The sequence below is a fragment of the Myotis myotis genome, unplaced genomic scaffold, assembly GCF_014108235.1.
Source record: "Myotis myotis isolate mMyoMyo1 unplaced genomic scaffold, mMyoMyo1.p scaffold_m19_p_11, whole genome shotgun sequence".
Lineage (NCBI taxonomy): Eukaryota > Metazoa > Chordata > Mammalia > Chiroptera > Vespertilionidae > Myotis > Myotis myotis.
Window position 1 is genome coordinate 64,836,128 of NW_023416315.1, and position 19,912 is coordinate 64,856,039.

At 41.2% G+C, this 19,912-nt stretch overlaps 1 protein-coding gene and 1 pseudogene across 1 annotated transcript in view; both read left to right on the forward strand.

Annotated features, from left to right (window-relative positions):
- The window catches only part of GRM8 (glutamate metabotropic receptor 8), a 727,600-nt gene that overhangs the window by 355,136 nt on the left and 352,552 nt on the right, over positions 1–19,912 (forward strand). The gene's annotated exons all lie outside the window — the stretch shown is intronic.
- Positions 1,605–19,109, forward strand: LOC118666536 (annotated as a pseudogene).

Consider the following 19,912-nt stretch of genomic DNA (forward strand, 5'->3'; position numbering starts at 1 on the left):
CTCTAGATTTATTTTTTTTCATTGACTTTTAGAGAGAGTGGAAGGGAGGGAGTGAAAGAGAGAGAAACATTGATGTGAGAGTGATACATAGATTGGTTGCCTCCTGCACATGCTCCGACTGGGTTGGGGATCCAACCTGCACCCCTAGGTATGTGCCCTTGATCAGGAATCGAACCCGTGACCAAAGCTTTCCCTGGTATTGCTGTGGGAGGTGGGAGCATGCTCTACCTCTGTCTCCTTCCCACATCTTTTTCAGAAAGAAGATAGACAATATTACTAAGCAGTTAGATCAGAGTAGTATTCAATGTTTTGCCCAGAGAGACCCAAGATTCCAAATACGCCAATTCAGCAGATCACAGTGGAGTTTTCAAAAACTGAAGAAGGGCTCAGGAATCCATAAGAATGTGTGGTGATTTAAATAGAGTTCAAATCCTATTAGCCCACAGAAAAGCAGAAGACCTTAGAGAAGAAGGAAACTTAGAGGTCATCGTGTCCAACATTTTGCTGAGCTTCCCCTCACAGGCGGGTGTAAAATGAGGACAGGGAGGACACAGAAACATTTTGGTTTTACTGATTCAGTAGAACTCGTGAAGGCTTTTATTGGTGCAAAATGAGGCTTTCTCATTGACTCTAAATAGGCTTATTAGCAGCACACAGAGGATTTCCACTGTGATGGTCCCTTTGTCCCCAGTCGGAGTGAAGGCAGAGGCCTGAAGCAGGCTGATAGCCGTGGAAGTGAAGTACCAGCAGACTGGAGCGCAGAGACCAGGCCGGCTGCCAGCTTTGGGTTCAGCACCCGAGGAGTGTCGCCTGTCTGGGCTGCTTTTAGGAAACGGAAGCCCTCTTTTATGCATTTGTACCTGTGAAAGGGAGCAGTGGTGTCACTGAGCCAAAGTAGCAGGAAAACAAACACTGGTAATTCATATTTGTTTAAGATGCCCGCCTACCCCCTCTTTTTTACCCGTGTTAGTTTACATTTCAATACATGGCCAGCATTCTGGCTTGAAGTTTCCCAGAGGGGTTTCATGAAATGGTTTGAAGCTTTAATTCAGTCGAGTCCAGAAAGCTGTTTAGCCTTTCTCCCCCTGCCTAATGACAGAAAATGTCCCTGTTAACCGATTCCTTGGTGGGATCAGTCTGCATCATCCTAGACCAGCGGTTCTCAACCTGTGGGTTGTGACCCCCTTGGGGGTCAAACAACCTTTTCACAGGGGCGCCTAAGACCATCGGAAAACACATATCTAATTACATATTGTTTTTGTGATGAATCACTATGCTTTAATTATGTTCAATTTGTAACAATGAAATTGGGGGTCACCACAACATGAGGAACTGTATTAAAGGGTTGTGGCATTAGGAAGGTTGAGAACCACTGGGCTAGACTGACAGGAAGCCCCACTTCAGCATGCTGTGCTGGCTGCATGGCTCAGATTCTTTCTCCCAGGGCTGCAGGTTTGAGTACCTGTGCAAGTGACCTTTTAGGACAGGTGATTATGGGGATGGGCAAACAATTTGGTTCTTCCAGTTCTTAATAACTTTGGTGTGTATTGGAGGTAAGTGTAGACAGAGTTTGGAAGAGCATAAACAAGAGACTTGAGTAGTTAATGGATGATGATGATGATGATGATGATGATGATGATGATGAGCAGTAAGTAATATTTGTCAAAAGACAGTCAACTAAGCACAATTCCACATCACAACCTCTCTTCTCTTCCTCTCAGAAACACACATAACATGTTCCATCACTGATGAGTTTTTAATCACACAAGAGTCCCAGTGTTCCTCAAGGACCATACCATCTGTGGCCAGGGACCATTTCCTGGTTAATGGCTCTCTAGGCAGCTCAGTACTATTTTAACATGACAAGTATAATTTGAGAGTATATTTACTTCAAGGAAATCTCCAGGAAAATACTGTGTGCCTTTGTAAACTACACACAATCTCGTTATTCAATCTGCCCTTATAAAATCGCATAAGTTGGTTACAGGTTTTACTTCCTAGATCAGTGATGGTGAACCTATGACATGCGTGTCAGTGGTGAACGCAAACACATTTTTTTGCTTGATTTTTCTTTGTTAAATGGCATTTAAATTATAAAATAAATATCAAAAATATAAATCTTTGTTTTACTATGGTTGCAAATATCAAAAAATTTCTATATGTGACATGGCACCAGAGTTAAGTTAGGGTTTTTCAAAATGCTGACATGCCGAGCTCAAAAGGTTTGCCATCACTGTCCTAGATCTTAGGCAACTATCACCAACTGATCTTTTTCGTCTAACTCTAATTCTTTAAAAAAGAGCCTCTCCTGGTTTGATTCTCAAGTGTATCCCATCCTCACTTCAGGTTCTAGATTGAACATTTCCTTTTTGAGACACTCTGATGGACCATATATATCTTAATCTACCTGGCTTTCATCACCCCGGTCTCTTGAATTAGTCTACCTTGTCTGGACACATTTTCAGAAGGATGCGTCTCTCCCTTTTCAAAATGCAGCCTTCCCTTCTTTTGGTCCTTTATTCTGCTGCTCTAGTGAGTTCATTCATTGCCACTCAGTGTGTCACTCTAAGAATATGCTGGAGGTGGGGCAATGGGTCCCGCTGGGGTCTCTGTAGAACCAACCATGTGCTGCAACCATCACTCATGAATAAGGACCAAGGCTGTGCTGCTTTGGTTTGAAGAAGATGTTGGATGTTGTGGGATTTGTGCCAAAGTGTTGATTCATCTCTCATGACATGATAAGCTCACTGTCAGCAAGGCCAGTTGAAAAGTAGAGTCGAGTTTGGAGATAGAGGTATATAGTTAGTGGCTGCTCATAGGGCAGAACTTTGGGGTGTCCGGAAGGACATTTTACTCTTGGAAATACTTCCTTCACCCACATGAGACTCCAGGAATAGGAGATAAATCCTTTAATTGGTCTTACCTAACTAGGGCAGATCTCCTTGCAATATCCCCATGGAGCACTATATTCACCTTTGCATAGTCAATCAATTGTACATTTATGTGTGGGATTGTTTCATTGATGTTTATCCCCTATTAAATTAAAAGCTCCATGAGGACTAGGAGTGTGTCTTTGTTGCTTACCTTTGTGTCCAGTGTGCCTGACATTTAGAAGACACTGGATAAATATTTGTTGAATAAATAACTGAATCTAAAATAATTCTGTGGTATGTGGTACATTCATTAAGTTTACACTGTAATGAAAGACACTTCTCCCCAATAGAACACGATCTCCTTTTTTCTCCTATGTCATTTCTAGTTGCTAAATTGACTTTGAAGTTGAGAGATTGGGCTGTAACTCAATATGTGCCCAAACTCTTCAACAAATACTGTGCTCCAGTTTCTTATTTTAAAACTAGAGGATAAGGATGAAAAAACACAAAAATAAAGTGAAAGGTTTATTAAGTTACTAAACCCAGGTGTTGGTTGAAAAAGTGTTTGGGTTGTTTGCATTTTGTTTAGCCATGAAATTCCCATATCAGTATTTCTATCTTTGATGAAGGTTTATGCACTCAATCAGGCTGTTCAATTTTTTTCTTTGATTTTCCTTATTTAATCCACTTGTGAATGGCATTCAATTTTTGGTTGTGCAAAATGTTCCCATGTCTCCATCTTTTAAGGAAATGTTTCTATACAGCTCAGTCATTTTAAATACAGTTTTGGAGTGTATTTTGTTTTTAATTTATAGCACCAATAAATTATTTATATGATATTGTTAACTAGTACTCATGAGGCTAATGATTTTTAACTAAATTCTAGGAAGAAAAAAGAAAAAAATCACAACTCATTGTATTACTGTATAATTTCTTATGACAGATATACTTAAGTAATTTTATTCACCTTTAATCTTTTCTTGCTAAACTATATATGTAATTTCTAGTCTGATATTTATATTTTTGTTGGATGTAGAAATTTTTATGCAACTTTTTTAGAAAATATAGTTGAAAAATGTCATCTTTACATCTCTATTTATTATCTATATACCTATCTGCCTGTCATACATATCCCACAAATGGGTGTGAAATACATCAACAATATAATTTGTGATATGAACTCTTCTTGTTTAAAGGGTTTATTTTGTTTCTGTGACCTGGATTCTTTTTAATTGGCATGAATCTGGCTGATAGAGAGTATTATCTGGTATTAGAGAGTTTTTAATACAAAGATGGCTGCTTCAGGTCTACCTAACGTGCAGCCTCATTGGAACACAGGCCTACATGTTATAGAAGCATATTTTATCCTGTTTGGTACATAAAACAATAGCTTTTTTATATAGTTGGAAGAAATATTGGAGGTGACTTATCCCATACTCCCTTTTTTTTACAGATTAGAAAACTGGAATTGATTGCAATAACTGTCTCAGGGTAAGAGAAAAGCACCAGGACCAAAAATTCCATAGATCTAGTTATTTCACAGTGAATTGCTGTTAATGTGATTTACTGGCCTGAATGATTATTGTAGACCATTCTATTTGTCTTTCTGGCATCAAAATAAAAAAAGGCCCAGTTTGTTTTACTTTCTCCTTTTATCCATTACATAGTTGAAGAGAGGCTCAATATTCTATTGTAAATTCAGCTCGTTTATCTAGTCTAGAACGATGAAGCCTAAGAAGATGAAGGGGGCTTTGAATGATCTGTCTGATACTAACAACTAAATTAGCTGTGTAATTATTTGTGGGTGAAGCTTCTTGAGTGTTGCTGTGGTGTTTGGGTTGAGGCCAATCAGAAATGACCCTTGAGTTCTGATTTTATCCAGTCAGTGTCTCCTTGACCAAGGAGAACATTTGGGCATGAACTGTAGTTTTTATTGTCCTGTGACTGACTCCCATTAGAAATAGCTACCTGAGGCCAGCTCTCATTTCTATTTTGATCTAATTGTCTTATACACATAGCCTTTAGTGTTCTCTTTGACCTTTGAGGACTGCCTGGGGCATAGGGAAATTACAAATCCCACTGAGGTTGGATAGTTTCTCAGTAATGAGGGTACTATTGGGATAGATGCTTTTTCTCTGTGGGATGCCTGATTTGGAAATTTTTATGACCCCAAATAAATGTATCCATAACATTCAGACATCAGGAGAGTTTCCTATTACAGAAATTCCTCTGAAATTGAACTCAGGAGGATCAAATTGTTCCCAGTGCAGACACTTGACCTCCTAAGAATAAAGCCTCTATCTATCTATCTATCTATCTATCTATCTATCTATCTATCTATCTATCTATCTATTATCTATCTATCATCTATCTATCTATCTATCTATCTATCTATCTATCTATCTATCCATCTATCTATCATCTATCCATCCATCTATCTATTCATTTATTTATTCTTACTCTCATAGAAGAGATGAGGGTAGAATTTCATTCCTTTCCAGTGAACACGACATACAATTTTTATAAATGTTCTCTCAGCTTTTAAGTTCCTTTTTCTACTTGAGTCAAATTGCCTACAGATTTTTAGAGGCTATCTTTAGTATTCTTGTTTCTTGTGATTTAAAATATTCAAATGTTAGCATTTTATAATGAGAGGAAGTTCAAAAAGAGCAGAATGCCCTCTTCCTAACATCCCAGTGATACAGAAATGGCAGCTTGAATACTTTTGCACATTTTCTTTCACCTTTTGTTAATCAAGGAGGTTGAACTAGAGGAATAAAGCAAAATAAGCAAAACCTGGAGCTATAAATTTCGGGGTTAAATTAAATACATAAAGCATTAAAAGCTGTCAGATACAAAGCTAGATACAAACTGACAGGGAGAAAAAAAATAATCTGTTTGTGTACGTAAAGCCCCAAACCGAAAGCAAAATTAAAATTTGTGCTGACCCTTCTCCCTTGGGGCTGCAGATGTCACTGCTGTCCAGGGCACCGTCTGTTACTGAGTGGAAAGAAGAGAAATGGCATCCAAGTCACTAGTGTAAAATAAAATAGCCTACCTGCCAAGTCCGAAAGCTGTCCTGCCATATTTTTGAAGGCCAAGGGGATGGGGACAGAGGTGAGCTACAAAGGTGACCACTAGCACTCCTTGATTCTTATCTTTGATGGTTCACTTTTTTATTATAAGATCCTTTACTAGAGGATATTTTCATCTAGCCAGTAAGAATATTAACATTTACTGAGTGTTTATTGTGCTAGATGTTTAGAACAATTCTATAAACTGAGCACTGTATTATTCTTATATTAAAGGTAAAGACACTGAACCTCTAAGTAAAATTGCTCAAAGTGACACCTAGCTGCGAGTTCAGTGAGGTCTTACAGTTTTCTCATTCCAGATGCAGGTGACCTCAGGAATTGCCACCCCTCACCAGGCTGCAGCTTGCCTGAGGCCTGCACCAGGTGTTCTTCACTCGCCACACCCCATTCCTTCTCACCTTGCTGTGTCTTCCCTGTGCCTGGGGAAGCTGACCTTTGGAGACTGCACAACCAGACTCCCTCCCGCTCTGTCTTCATCCTGGGCTTGGCCAGGGGGAGGCAGTGAAGGTTTTGGAGTGTGAGGGGAAATACAGGTCTGGGCATTTCACGTGCACGTCCTGCTGATCCTGGCTGTGCCCTGGCTGTGCTGCTGTCCTTTCAGGCTGTCACTGCCTCCAGGCTGCCCTCTGCCATGCCTCCAGGTTTAATTAGGCTTCTGTGGAAATGTTAACCCTTCTCTTTGTCTCTTCATCCCTCCCAGTAGTAGTCTTGTCTTCTTATATTTGCTACTCTCTAGATGCTTCACCATCTTGTTTGTTCCTTAATGCTGTCTACAATTTGGTAGATAAATTCCTTCATTAAACTTTCTTCATTTGAACCATCTGGGGTGAAGTCTTGTTTCCTTCTGGGACTCTGACTGATATACAGATTGATATTACACCCATGTGAAAATATAGCAAAGATATTTTTCAAAGCATGTTCTAAAGCTCTAAATTAGGATCTAGCATGCTAAAAATCACAGATAAGAAAATAACTTTATTTCATACAGGGCATGGCAGAAAGTTAAGAAAAAATGAGTGGAGAATCTCAGAGAGATAGGAGAGACGAGGATGGTGAGAAGGGTGAAGACTTTAAGAGTCTGTTGTACACCAGGCTTCAGAGAACTGTGATGGGTTTTGAGTTTGTGATAACAGCTGTTTGGGGAGAGATTATTCTAGTAGCCATTTGTAAGAGGCATGGAAGTAGGAGAAAGAGTGGAAGTGGGAAGTGGCAAAGAGAAGAGTTACAAAGCTTTTCAAAAAGTCTGTGATAAACTTATTGGAGACGAGTTCGCATGGTAGCTGCAGGCATGGAAAACAAGGAATGAAACATATCAAATAAAAACATCGCTACTGCTTGAGTTTGTAGTCTTGCTCCTGTGATGAATTTGTTTTAAACTGGTGTAAACTCTTCACAAGTGGAGGGCCCACATGCCTCGATGTAGCATTAGATAAAATTGCAGAAGTTAAATTTGGAATTAAGGCAATATTTGGTTGTAGTTAAGATCATTCCTATTTCTGTCTCTTGGGCTTTATGTGGAAGCACTTAAAGTCGTAAGAGGCTTATTTCAGTTCAATCTATTTATTTAACAGTAGTTCAGATCCTTGATTTTCTGTTTCCAGATGATCAGACTCCTCAACTTGAAATCCAAGGGCATTATAGACTTTAAGCAAATTGCTTGTGCATTAAGACTATTGAACTTGGGAAGAGTAATCCTATAAAAGTCCTATCAGTGTTGAAACATTTACTTGAAAATGCTTTCTTTTGGTGGGGACGTAAATGAGCTGATGTGTATGGAGCTTCATCTAACTCATTTGTTTATTTATTTATTTATTCATCTATACACATTTTAGTGAGTAGGTATCAGGCACATTTGTGTCTCACCCAGAGGCCTGTTATTTACTAGTTAGCCATTCAACCATTTGGTCATTCCTATTGAAAATGTTGTGGGCTGTGAAATGAGGAAGGCATGGGTTTGAAACAGACCTTTGCCACTTTCTGGCAGGGTTGTCTGGGACAAATTACTTTTTAGACTTCTCTTCAGATTAGTAAAATAATTTTAATAAAGACTCTGCATCATGACTGAGAAATGTACTCAAATAGATTAGTTTAATACCGCCATTCTCACCCCTAACTAACCTTACATATATACAAAAACACAAAAGACTCCAAGATGGATATTAAATAAATATAATACTCTTAAGTGCCATTGCTGATATAAGACAAAATACAAAACTGTTTTTAATACATGAGAAAATTAATGTAATAAAGAAGAAAATATAATATACTTGATTTTTTTTGTTATTTATTTATTTATTTTTAATCCTCACCCAAGGATATTTTTCCATTGATTTTTATGGAGAGTGGGAGAGAGCGAGAAAGACAGAGGGAAACATCAATGTCAGAGAAACACATTGATTGGTTGTCTCCTGCATGCACTCCAACCAGGGCCTGGGTCGGGGACGAACCGACCTCGTGCCCTTGACTGGACTCGAACTCAGGACCCTTTGGTCTGCAGGCCAACACTCTATCCATGGAGAAAAACCAGCTAGGGCAATTTTTCTGTTATTTAATGGATATAAAATTACTTCCTTGAATCTCACATTTTGTCAACACACATGATAATGGATGTTGTGATATATTGCTTTGCCTTGAGAAGAAAATATAATTATAGCCATAAAACACTGGAAAATAAGAGTAATAGAATTAATTTTTTTCAAATATTTCCCAAATGCATTTTAAATGACTTTCCTGAAGGAAAAAGAGAGAAAAAAGAACATGCAGATATAATTACAGATAAGACCCATGCATATTTTTAGTAGACTTAAAATAATCAAGCATATTCATAGCTAAATTGGTAATTAACATTCCCAGAATTTTGTTTAATCTAAGCAAGTTATTTTAATGGGGTTAGGGCAAAACAATATGATAAAGATCTAAATGTGTGGCTATTTAACCAGCACTAAAAAAATAACTAAATTGCCTGTACCCCTCCCATAAACAATTAAACCTCATTATCATGTTTTGTTTTTTTTAAAGAATAAAATGGCCAAGTAGAAAAAAGTATATTGAGATAAAACACTTTGAGTCTTTATTGATTATTGATGAGTTTTGAACCTGGCAGATGGAACTTAGAGGCAGAAGGCATGGGCTTAAAGTTCTATCTCGGTCACACATAGCACTGTGGACTTCAGGAGGCCTTGAACTCTCTCAGCCTCTCTGAAATGGAGGTAAGGTTTCCTGCAGAGCTGCCTAGAGCTGTTGAGGAAATCATATGGAAATAAATTATTGCTGTTAAGTTTTATAAACTGTAAATTACCTAATACATATAAGGCATTGCTCATCTATTCACTCATTCAACAATGGAGCTATGCCTAGTATTACAGGCACATGGGGTGGACATGAGATGGAGGAAGCAGTGTGTCCCTGTGATTAAGAGTATGGACTTTGAGCCCTAGATGGTTTGGCTCAGTGGGTAGAACATCGCCTGCGGACCAAAGGGTCCCAGGTTCCATTCCGGTCAAGGGCACATGCCTGGGTTGTGGGCTAGATCCCAGTAGGATCAATTCTCATCATTGATGTTTCTATCTCTCTCTCCTCTCCCTTTCTTCTCTGAAATCAATAAAAAAACTTTGAAGTTATACCAACCTGGGCTGATTCAGGGCTTGCCACTATAACCCTAAAGAATCACTTCCCTTCTTGAAAGCTTCATTTGGCCAATCACTTCATCTTAAATCTCAGTTTTCTTAACGTTATTATGGTATGACACCATATACTTCTCAGGACGAGGGTCTGAGAAACATCAAGCACTTAGCTTAGCATATTGCAAACATTCATTGACAGTTAGCAAATATCAGCTCTTCGGACTCTTTAATCTCTAGCTAGGAAGAGCAGACATTCTTACTGGCAATGACAGAGCAAAGCAACATGGGAAAGACTTGTACAAAGAACTTTGGGAGTTTATATTAGAGCTGTCACACTTTTAGCTACAGAGACCAATAAAGATTTTTAGAGAGAGGTAAATATTTAGACTGAATTTTGAATAAAGGGTCAAATTTCTATAGGAGGAGATATGGTTGGTGGACAACATTCCAGGTAGAGGGAGTTAAAGGGGCTAAGGTTTAGAGGTGAGAAAGTCAAGTAGTCCAGCTGCCTAGATAGCACTGCCAAGCGGAACTTTTAGTCATGATGGAAATGCTCTATAAATGTGTTGTACAAGTGCTACTGAGCACTTGACCTGTGGATAGTGTTACTAGGGAAATGAATTTTTAATTTCACTTAGTGTTAGTTAATTTAAAAGCCACATGTGACTGGTGCTGGTCTAGACCATAGGACTCAGGAGGAAGAGTTTTGTGTGGTAAGACCTGAATAGTTTTCCAAATTTAGAACTTAACTGCTGGATCAACAAGTTTAGCTTCCAAAATGGAGCCAAACATATTTAGTAGCAGAAGCAAAAGATAAAATTAGAAAAGGAGACCCAAAAATAGCAGGGAGAGAAGTAGAAAAACAAATAATCCAACAAGGAACAAGTGCTGAAGAAAGGGTTACTTTTCTTAGTACCGAGGCTACCAGGCACCCAACAGAGTATGTCAGATTTGGCAATTCAGAAATTATTAGTAATCTTAAAAGAAAAGTTTCTATTGAGTGGCGGAGTCGAAAAGATTATCCCAAGAATTAAGGAGTGAGGTATGTTAAGTAGGTGGTGACATGGAGCACAATCTTCTCTTTGAACAAGTTTGTGTTCCTAGAGTTAAAGAATAAAACATTATTACACACTGTTAGTTTTAGGGGGTATTGTATAATCGCCCAGTAAGTGGAATTCTTTAGGCAAACCTGGTAGTTTCAATGCCAGGTGTGAAATTACAGTGGTTTAGATAATATTTTGAAGCAATTCTACAAATAACTACTCTGAGTCATGACATTTTTAGGCCACATTGAAAACACTGGCTGAAAAAATAAAAACAATGTTGAAGTAATAACCAAGCCCATTCCTAAATTTATATTCTGAGCTAAGGATAGATTATCTTCATACCCTCATTTATATATGATGAAAAACTGTAATTTTGTTTTGTTTTTACTTGCATAGCACAGATAGGTAACTTGTAAAGGGGGAGATAAAGGTCCCCATGGATACCTCAAAGAGAGGTAAACCAAGGACAGAACTATTTTGTACAAAAACATAACTTTCTTATCTCTCATGATTAAATGACTACAGTAATTCTCCCATTTCCTTGTTCATCCTCATGAAATCACTTGAAATATTTGATAAACATAGAAAATCTTTTGCCCCGATCCAAACTTGCCAATATGAATCTCCAGGAGATTAGCTTGGCATCTGCATTTTTAATTAGCATCCAAGAGATTATTTTGATCAGGCACTTTGGGAAAACACCTTTCTATTTTATTTACTCACCTTTCAACAAAAGTCATTTGAACATTTCACATGTTCCACTAAGCTAGATACTGGGACACAAAGATGAGTTAGATAGTCTCTGGTCTCAAGAGATTGTTCTGGGTGGGGAGATAGTAAATGCCGCTGTAGACTAAATGGTTTGCTAAATGTTGCAAGGAGAGCATAGAGGAGTAGCTCAGCTTGGGGAAGGTCAATGAAAGATTTACTTGGGGTAAAGAAAGTATGAGCAGGGTTTCAAAGGAGAAGTCAACCATATGATAAAAGGAAAGAGAAGCTATCTGTTGAGGGGAGATGCCACATTAAAAGGAAGGAGAGAGAGTAATGTTGGGTCTGGGAATAGCACTGAATTCAATATGGCTGGAAAACAGATTTCCCATGAGATAGTGAGCAGCATGGCTAAAGACAAAGGCATTGGTCAGAGCCCAAACTGTGGTTTCTAGTTATTCTCAAGGTGATGAGAAGTCATTCAAGGGTAATGGGGGACTGATGAGATTGGCCATAGGGAGACCCATTAAAATTGAAACAACAACAACAACAATAACAGCTTAATACAATAATTCAGGTGAGAGGGAATGTTGTCTGACCTTAGGAAACCTACATAAAGAAAGTATGGAAAGGACATTTTTGAGAAATAGTTGGTGCTTTATTATGCATGGCATAACCATACAAGAGTTTACCTGATTTTCAAATATGAAGGTTGTCTTAATGAGATGAATTGGATTACTGAAAAATTGCCCACATAATGTATTTTGGCCATAATGGGGAATATGTAATTGCTTATTCATAGCTATAGTAACTGCTTAAATTAGACTGCTATTGGACAAGATTTTTAATATTATCTCGTTGGTTCAGGGCTATATCAATCTAGGATTATATAGAGGTTTTCATAGCTGCCTCTGTAGTTATTTCAACTCTTTGATTTTATGTAAGTGAGGAACTGTATATTGCTTATTACTTATTTAAATTCTTCCTAGTATTTTGGCCCTTTAATATTTAATCTCGTCGTTTCCCCTATCATTACTTAGAATTGTAATATAAGTTTAAAACTTATTTTATATTTCTTCTTGAGCCATTCCAAATTTAAATTAATATACAGAATATGCAGATTTCCAAAATGTAAGTGAACTAAGTGAATTATTTTTGAGTTTTTTTTGACATTCACCAAAATATTTTAATATAGCTTGTGTTATCATGAAATTAAGTTTGAAAGGTGCTGATCTATAGTGATAATATCTGTGGTGACTTAGGAAAAGAAAGACTGGGTATCTTTAATGGAATCCAAACATATGGCATATAATTATTGACAAATAGAATACAAAGCACAATATAATTATTGGCTACCTTATGCTTTGCAGACTTTTTTTTTTTTTTTTTTTTTTTTTACAAATTGGGACTACTTGAGGATTCATAGCATTTGTATAACATGTATGGTTGTTAACACATTTTAATACATTGTTTCTAGTATGGGAAGCCCTACATGATGAAGTGTTTAATGGTTAAACTGGTCAAAGGAATTTCTATATTTATGCAATTTGCATTGATAAGAGGGAAGTGGTTGTCACAGAAGGAACATTGGTCTACAGAAGCTGACTAAAGCCAGGGCATTTGAAATGAAATATACGTAGTTTCAAAATCTGACTCTTCCAGTGCATACATCAGTCCTTGAGCTTTACCTGTCTCATTTGCAATGGGGGATAATTATACTTACATTGCAGGTAAGCATTAAAGGAAATAATGCAAGTAAAATAGTGACTGTGGCTGGCTCATAGCATATCTAGTACAAAGATAACGGCAATTACAAAAAATTAGGATTCAAGACTCTAGTTGCAGCTCAGCAACAAACTCATGATGATCTTGAACAAGTAATATTTTCTCTCAGGGTCTGAGTCTCCTTCCTTATCAGGAAAATGAAGCAGGTGGATTAAATGAGTTCTAAATTTAGTGATTTAGTATTTGATGACTAACACGATCACATCTAAATTTTTTTTTCAGAAAATGTATCATTTTAACTTTTATCCTGAGTCATGCAGTCTTATATGAGCTTTGAGAATACATTTAATCTAAACAGACTTAGAAGCTTCAGTAATGGTGAAATGTTAATTTTGAAAGCATGCTAGGTACCCAGATAAAGAATTCCATCAGGCAGTGAGAGATGAAACTCAAGGAAGAGGTTCCAGCTATAAAAAAGGGAATTTCATAATGCAAAAGATATTTAAGGAATGAAAGTGACTGTTACTTTCTTAGACACAAACAAAGAATGTATGCTGGAAAATTTCACTTTTTATTTATTTACTCATTTATTTTCTAATGACAATATGGGCAAACCAGTAAGAAATTCATGCTCAAGTAAGATTTTTTTGTTAATTTCAACACTTTTGCAACATACTGATTTAGAAGGAATATAAAAATTTGAAAATAATACGAATTTACTCATATTTTTGTCGTGATAATTAGCAAATGCTTTTGACATATGGAGAATAGGTGAGGCCATTTTTTTTGTTTGTTTGTTTTGAGAGCATGGATACATTTTATATGTCTCAGCAACACAGGTTGCTGTATTGAGAGCCTGGACATAGACTACTGCTCAGGGCAAAACACAGCCCTGGAAAAGGAGGTCAGGAACTGCCAGGTTCACACTTTTGCCTTTATTTACCCTTAGTTGCATCTAGTTCATTGGAATTAATGCTAATTCTTTGAAATACCCCTATATATGCACTCAGTCCTGGAGAGGTTGAAATGTATAGCATAGTGATTGGACATTTGACTCGAGCTAGACTTTGTAGCTTCAAATCCTATTTATATAACTTTGGGGACATTATTTAATCTTAAAGGGTTTGTGAGAGTGAAATAATATATACTAAACAGGATAATTCTATATAATAAAAGCCTAATATGTTAAGTGTCTGGTCATCTGGTCGGCCATTCAACCAATCAAAGCGTAATATGCTAATAAATGCTAAGGCTGCTCAACTACTCGCTATGACATGCACTGACCACCAGGGAGCAGATAGCTGACCAGTTGACCAGTTGCTATGAGGTACACTGACCACCAGGAGGCAGATGCTCAGACTGATAGGTTAGCTTATTGCTGGGGTCTGGCCGATCGGGACTGAATGAGATGGGCCGGACTCACCCTGGAGCCCTCCTGTGGATCTCTGCCTGGCTGGCCAACCTCCTGCATTCATCCCTGGCCCCAATTGTGCACCAGTGGGGTCCCTCAGCCTGGCCTGTGCCCTCTTGCAATCCAGGCTGAGGGACTCCCCCCCCCCCCCATGCACGAATTTTGTGCACTGGGCCTCTAGTATTTAATAACAGTTTATAAGCATCAGCTGTTTTTCTCCCTCAGTTATTAAAATATTTTGCATTTATCAAGTCAAAATAAAAGAAAAATGTTCTCTATCTTAAAAGGAAACTGATATGATTGGTAGATTTGTTCATGTACAGAATAAAAAAAATACAGTGAATGTGGTTGTTTTTAACCGAAGTGCCAATTTCATCAAACACCGAATTGAGTGCAGACACAATCTGGGTTGAAAAGTTCTCAATAAAAGTTATCAAAGGTGATACAATAGTGGCATATGTCAGAAGAGGAAAAATACATCTATACAACTGTACGCGTATGCATGTGTCTCTTTTAATTGTAGCAAAGAGTTCTAAATATCTAGCATAACATTTAGGCACTTGGTAATTACTCGGTAGATTATGTTTTATTAATAATGAAATGAATTTTAAGATTTTTGTAATCTGATCGCTTTGTAATTGGTTTTTTAAAAAAGGAAATTTGCAAAAGTTTTCTTAGTTTTTCTCCCTCAGAAAACTCTAACGTATGCCTGATGGGTATACATTTTCATTTTCAAAATTAAAGAGGGCCTCCTCCTCCCTGTCCCCCTCAACTTCCCCTCCCCTTTCCACCATGGTGCCTGTGTGTGGTGTAGGGAGAAGCTGGTCATCGGTGCCCTCCTGTAGCATTTATTGCCTCACCCTCACTCCGGGAGGGGGGGCGGGCGGAGGGGTGCGGATCTAAAGGACCTCGCTGCCCAAACCTTGGGCCATCAGATCAGGCAGGAAGGTTTCTGATCCACTACTTCAAGCTAGGACTCCACTTTTGCCCATCTCCTGAGGCAAAAACGTGGGGTTTTCCCTACTTCTCTTAGGGTCAGAAGCCAGAAGGGGCTCACTTTTCACTTCTTCAGGGCTGGAAGCCTCTCCTCCCCTCCCTATGGGGGCGCAGACCCTGACCCCGCATACTTAGGAGCTAAGGGCTTTTCCTCAGCGCTGCCCCTCCAGAGGTAGGACCTAGAGAGCCATCCACCTTCACCTTCTCCATAGAGTGGCCTATCGGGCAGGAGCCAAGAATGGAGAGGTCAGGGACCCTCCCTCTACTCCCCCACTAATCCCTGTTGCCCCCGGTCCCTGGTAACCCAGAGTTCCTCATTTCTAAGACTTGCCACCCATCCACTCCCTGGCCTTTTCCCATCTCCTGGCTGCAGCCATGGAGTTACAGAAGGGAGTGGGGCAGTGGTGACTGCTGCTTTGGGAGGTGGAGGAGGAGCAGGAGCAAGAGCTCCAGGAAGGGGAGGCGGCTACTTTCAATCAGTTTGGATGCTGAGGATGAGTTAGGGGAGAGGTTGGAGAGATATATGAGCACTTGTGATATCCATGACTACTGGTGTCTCAGAGAGTGAGGCTAATGATGCCCTTAATGCCTGGTATGCAAACCCCTGCCCCCGTCTCAGCATGAGGAAATTTGCTTGGGCCTCTTCACCTGTGTCCTCATTGAACCTGCTCAAGCCCAGAAATGTTACTGGGACTTGGCTCTGTGGAGCTGTGACAGCGCAAACATTGTCCTGAATAAAATCAACCAGATGCTTACAGAGAAGCACTTGATGTTGCAGGGCACCTGCCATACTCAGTTGGTGTGTTTGGTATGAGAACTAGTGAAGAGTGGGGTTCTGGGAGCTGATGGTGTTTGCATGGCATTCCTGAAGCAGATTGCTGGTGGGGATGTTATGGCAGAAGATATCTGGTTAGCAGAGTGTTCTGTACACCCTGATGGAGCAGAGAGGTTGGGTGTTGAAGAGCAGCACCCTCATTGCCGTGGCCCGTGGACCACTTTAGGACCCCCAGCTCCACACCCTGTAGAAGGAGGTGGATTTCTGCATCTCACTGCTTCGGAAGGGGTCATGGAATATTTGATGATTGGCTGGAACCTCCTAAGACTACTTCAGAGAATTGCCAGGATACCAAAATTTGAACTTTCTTTGGAAAGATATTCTCCATAGGCCTTGAGTCTATACAGGTATCCTGCAGCTTCTTCAGTCAAGAACATCCAGAAAATTCCTAACATGTCTTCTAAACCCAGACATGAAGCCTAAACTCTTCTTCATGACCCCTCGGTGTGGTTTGATCATCAAAAATAATACCAGGATTGGTTCCAACACCAGTACCTCTTAACCCCAGACAGTCAGTCTCTGCACTCTGACCTCATTCACTACATCGGTGGCATTGTCCACCTTTCTCATGAAGTGCTGAGTTCAGGTATCTTGCCCCAAGGGCCATCACCGGTTGGCTGCTGACAACATGCATGTCAAGTGCCGCTGCCTCTGATGCTAAGGTGGCTTTGTTTTATGACTTTAACCCACACAAGGATAACGTTATGAACATAGAGCCAGCCTTCCTTGTCGTGCCTCACTCCATGAAGCCCCACCAGCCATCACTGCCACACTCCTGGATTCCATGTGCTGCATCATTCCCAACTTCTATGCACCAGTGCAGGGCCATGTGGAGACAGGGTGTCTTTTCCTTCCTCAATCACATTGTGGAGAAACGGCTCTTGGTGCATTTGGCTCCCCAGTCTGACAACCCTAGATTAGATAAGGAGCTGCGCTGATGCTGAGGGAGAAGCTTCCTGAGTTCTGCAGTTTACTCAGCGCACCTGTGGAAATCAGAAGTGAGGAGCCATTTCCATGGAGATGGACAACCACGTCTCAGACAAGGATGGGATTTACATTGGCAATGCAGAAGCAGCCTTCAGTGATGAAGGGAAGGATCTCAAGAGCAAAAGAAAGGAGAGAGCGCTTCATTTCCACCCTGTCAAGGAGACAGTTGGAGAGGAGACCGTTGATATCACCCCTTTCCTTGACCAGTGGGCTGAGTCCCTAAGGAAAAAGAAAAGTGCTCCAGCTAAAGAAGGCAGTGATACAGCGGCCCAGGGCCCTGCAGGAATTGTGGACCAGGTCCTGGAGGGAGACTTTGACTCAGAGCAGCTGTCTGCCCTCGGGTACTTGTCTGTAGAAGCTCCTCAAGGCCCACTTCTGAGGGGAGGTGCTGCCCGAGGAGGTTATGGAGGAGTCCCTGGAAGAATCTGTGGGGAAGCCTCTCTGTGAAATATTTAGGAACCTATGCCAGATGCAGGAAGACAACAGCAGCTTTTCCCTGCCTCTGGACCTTCCCGCTGAGCTATATTAGAAGCAGTTCAAGATTGGCTACCACTTGCTCTACTACCGGAGGGCCAGAAAACCTGTAGGGAAAATGAACCTGTATAGGTCACTTCCACAGGCCACTCAGGAGGGCAATCTGTACACCTTTTTTTTAAAAAAAAAATTATTAAATTTATGTTTCTTGATTTCAGAGAGGAAGGGAGATGAAACATTGAGAGAGAATCATTGATCGGCTGCCTCCCGCACACCCCCCACTGGGGATTGAGCCCACAACCTGGGCATGTGCCCTTGACCAGAATCGAACCTGGGACCCTTCAGTCCACAGGCAGACGCTCAGTCCACTCAGCCAAACTGGCTAGGGCTCACCTTTTTAATGATGAACATGAAGGCCTGTCAGGAGGACAAAATGTGGCTGCTGTGCTACCTCACACCCTCCATCTACACAGTTTCTGGGTGAGACCTTGAGACCTTCAGGCAGCTGCTGAACATGAACGTGGCCGTTGTTGACTCTGCATAGCTCCAGGAGCTGATCTGCCGTGTGATTATGGGGAACCTGGTCACGTTTCCAAAAGACTCAGCTCTTAACATATTCATCCGGAGCCTAGACTGGGAAACCTTTGAGCAGTACTGTGCCTGGCAGCTCTTCCTGGCCCACAATATAGCCCCAGAGACCAACTTGCAGCACCTCAACAGCACCTCAAATACAAGGAGCACCCAGAGGCCCTGTCCTGCCTTCTGTTTCAGCTCCAGAGAGAGAAGCCCAGCGAGGAAACTGCAACGAATGCGCTGAGCCAGCCCTGACGCCCCCACAACCGGTTCACTACCAGCATACTGTGACATGGGTGCATGAAGCAGGAGAGCGGCTGGCCCATTGCATCAAGCCCCTGCTCATCAAGATCAACGCCTCCCACGCAAGAGGCGGGGTCCGAGGGGCCCCAGCAGCAGGCTGGGCCGGTGGCTCTGGAGCAGACCCAGGAGCACGTGGACAACCTGCCTCTCAACCTGACCAACACCAAGTGGAACTTTCTTAGCCAGGCCCCAGTTCCCCAGGCTCTGCAGCAAGTCCAGGCGAGCTGTGATGAACCCACACAATGAAGGTCAGGGACCTCTTCTCCGGGGCCAAGGAATACAGGGTCTCTTTCTCCAAGCCACCCATGGGCCGGTGAGAAGCAGCTCGCTCCAGCCCCTGGACAGGCCCCAGTGCTGCAAGTCTGGCTCCAGCAGTGCCTTCGAGGACAAAGATACAAAACCAAAGCCTACCAAGCGGACATGGGAAGGGCCCTCTGCAGTGGGGTCTGATAGTGGCTGAGGCCCGTGCTGTGCTCCCCATCCTACCCCTAGTTGGATTACCCTCCCTTCTTTGGTGAATCAAAGGTTGGATAGGGGCTGGGGAGGTAGTAGGGGAAACACCCTCTCTCCCCATCCCACACACACTTGGTGGGGAGCCCGATAAACTGCCATGCAGCCCCCAGCCCCTTCTCCCCACTCCCTGGGCCCTCCAGCCCCATCACACTGCTGCTCCCACCAGCACTTGGATTCCCACTGAAGCCAGGGGCTGTGCAAAACCTGGGCTACAGTGGAAGTCCTCAGGTCCCCTCCCCTCCATCCCCCCGCCTTACCCCCGGCCTCCCAAAGACCTATTAAACCAAGAGGAAAAATGGCAAAGGGGCTGCTGGCCAGAGAGGTGAGGACAAGAGGAAAGACCCAGGTGTGCGGGCGTCCCTTCTGACTTCCCCCTTCAGGTATTGATTTGCCCTGAACAAGTATTTTATAGTTGCTCTCCATTCACTGGTATGGCCTGGGCATTTAATCTGTAACAATGTCGGCCTGCCTGTTTCTTTCCACGGGGCAAATGCCACAAGTGTTCAGGAAAGCACCTGAGAGGAGGCCACAGCCTCACCTGGTGTGCTCTTGAGGCTTGTGTTGGCCTGAGGTTGGCACTTTAAACTGGGCCAGAGCTCCAGGGAGCCTTAGAGTCATGTCCCACAGAACTGTCAAATGGTCCCATTTCCTTGGCTGTCTTCTCTGTGTTTTGTTTTTATTTTTTACAAAATAATTGTGTTTTAAATATTGTTTTTAAGTGACAATAAAACAAGCCAGAACATCAAAAAT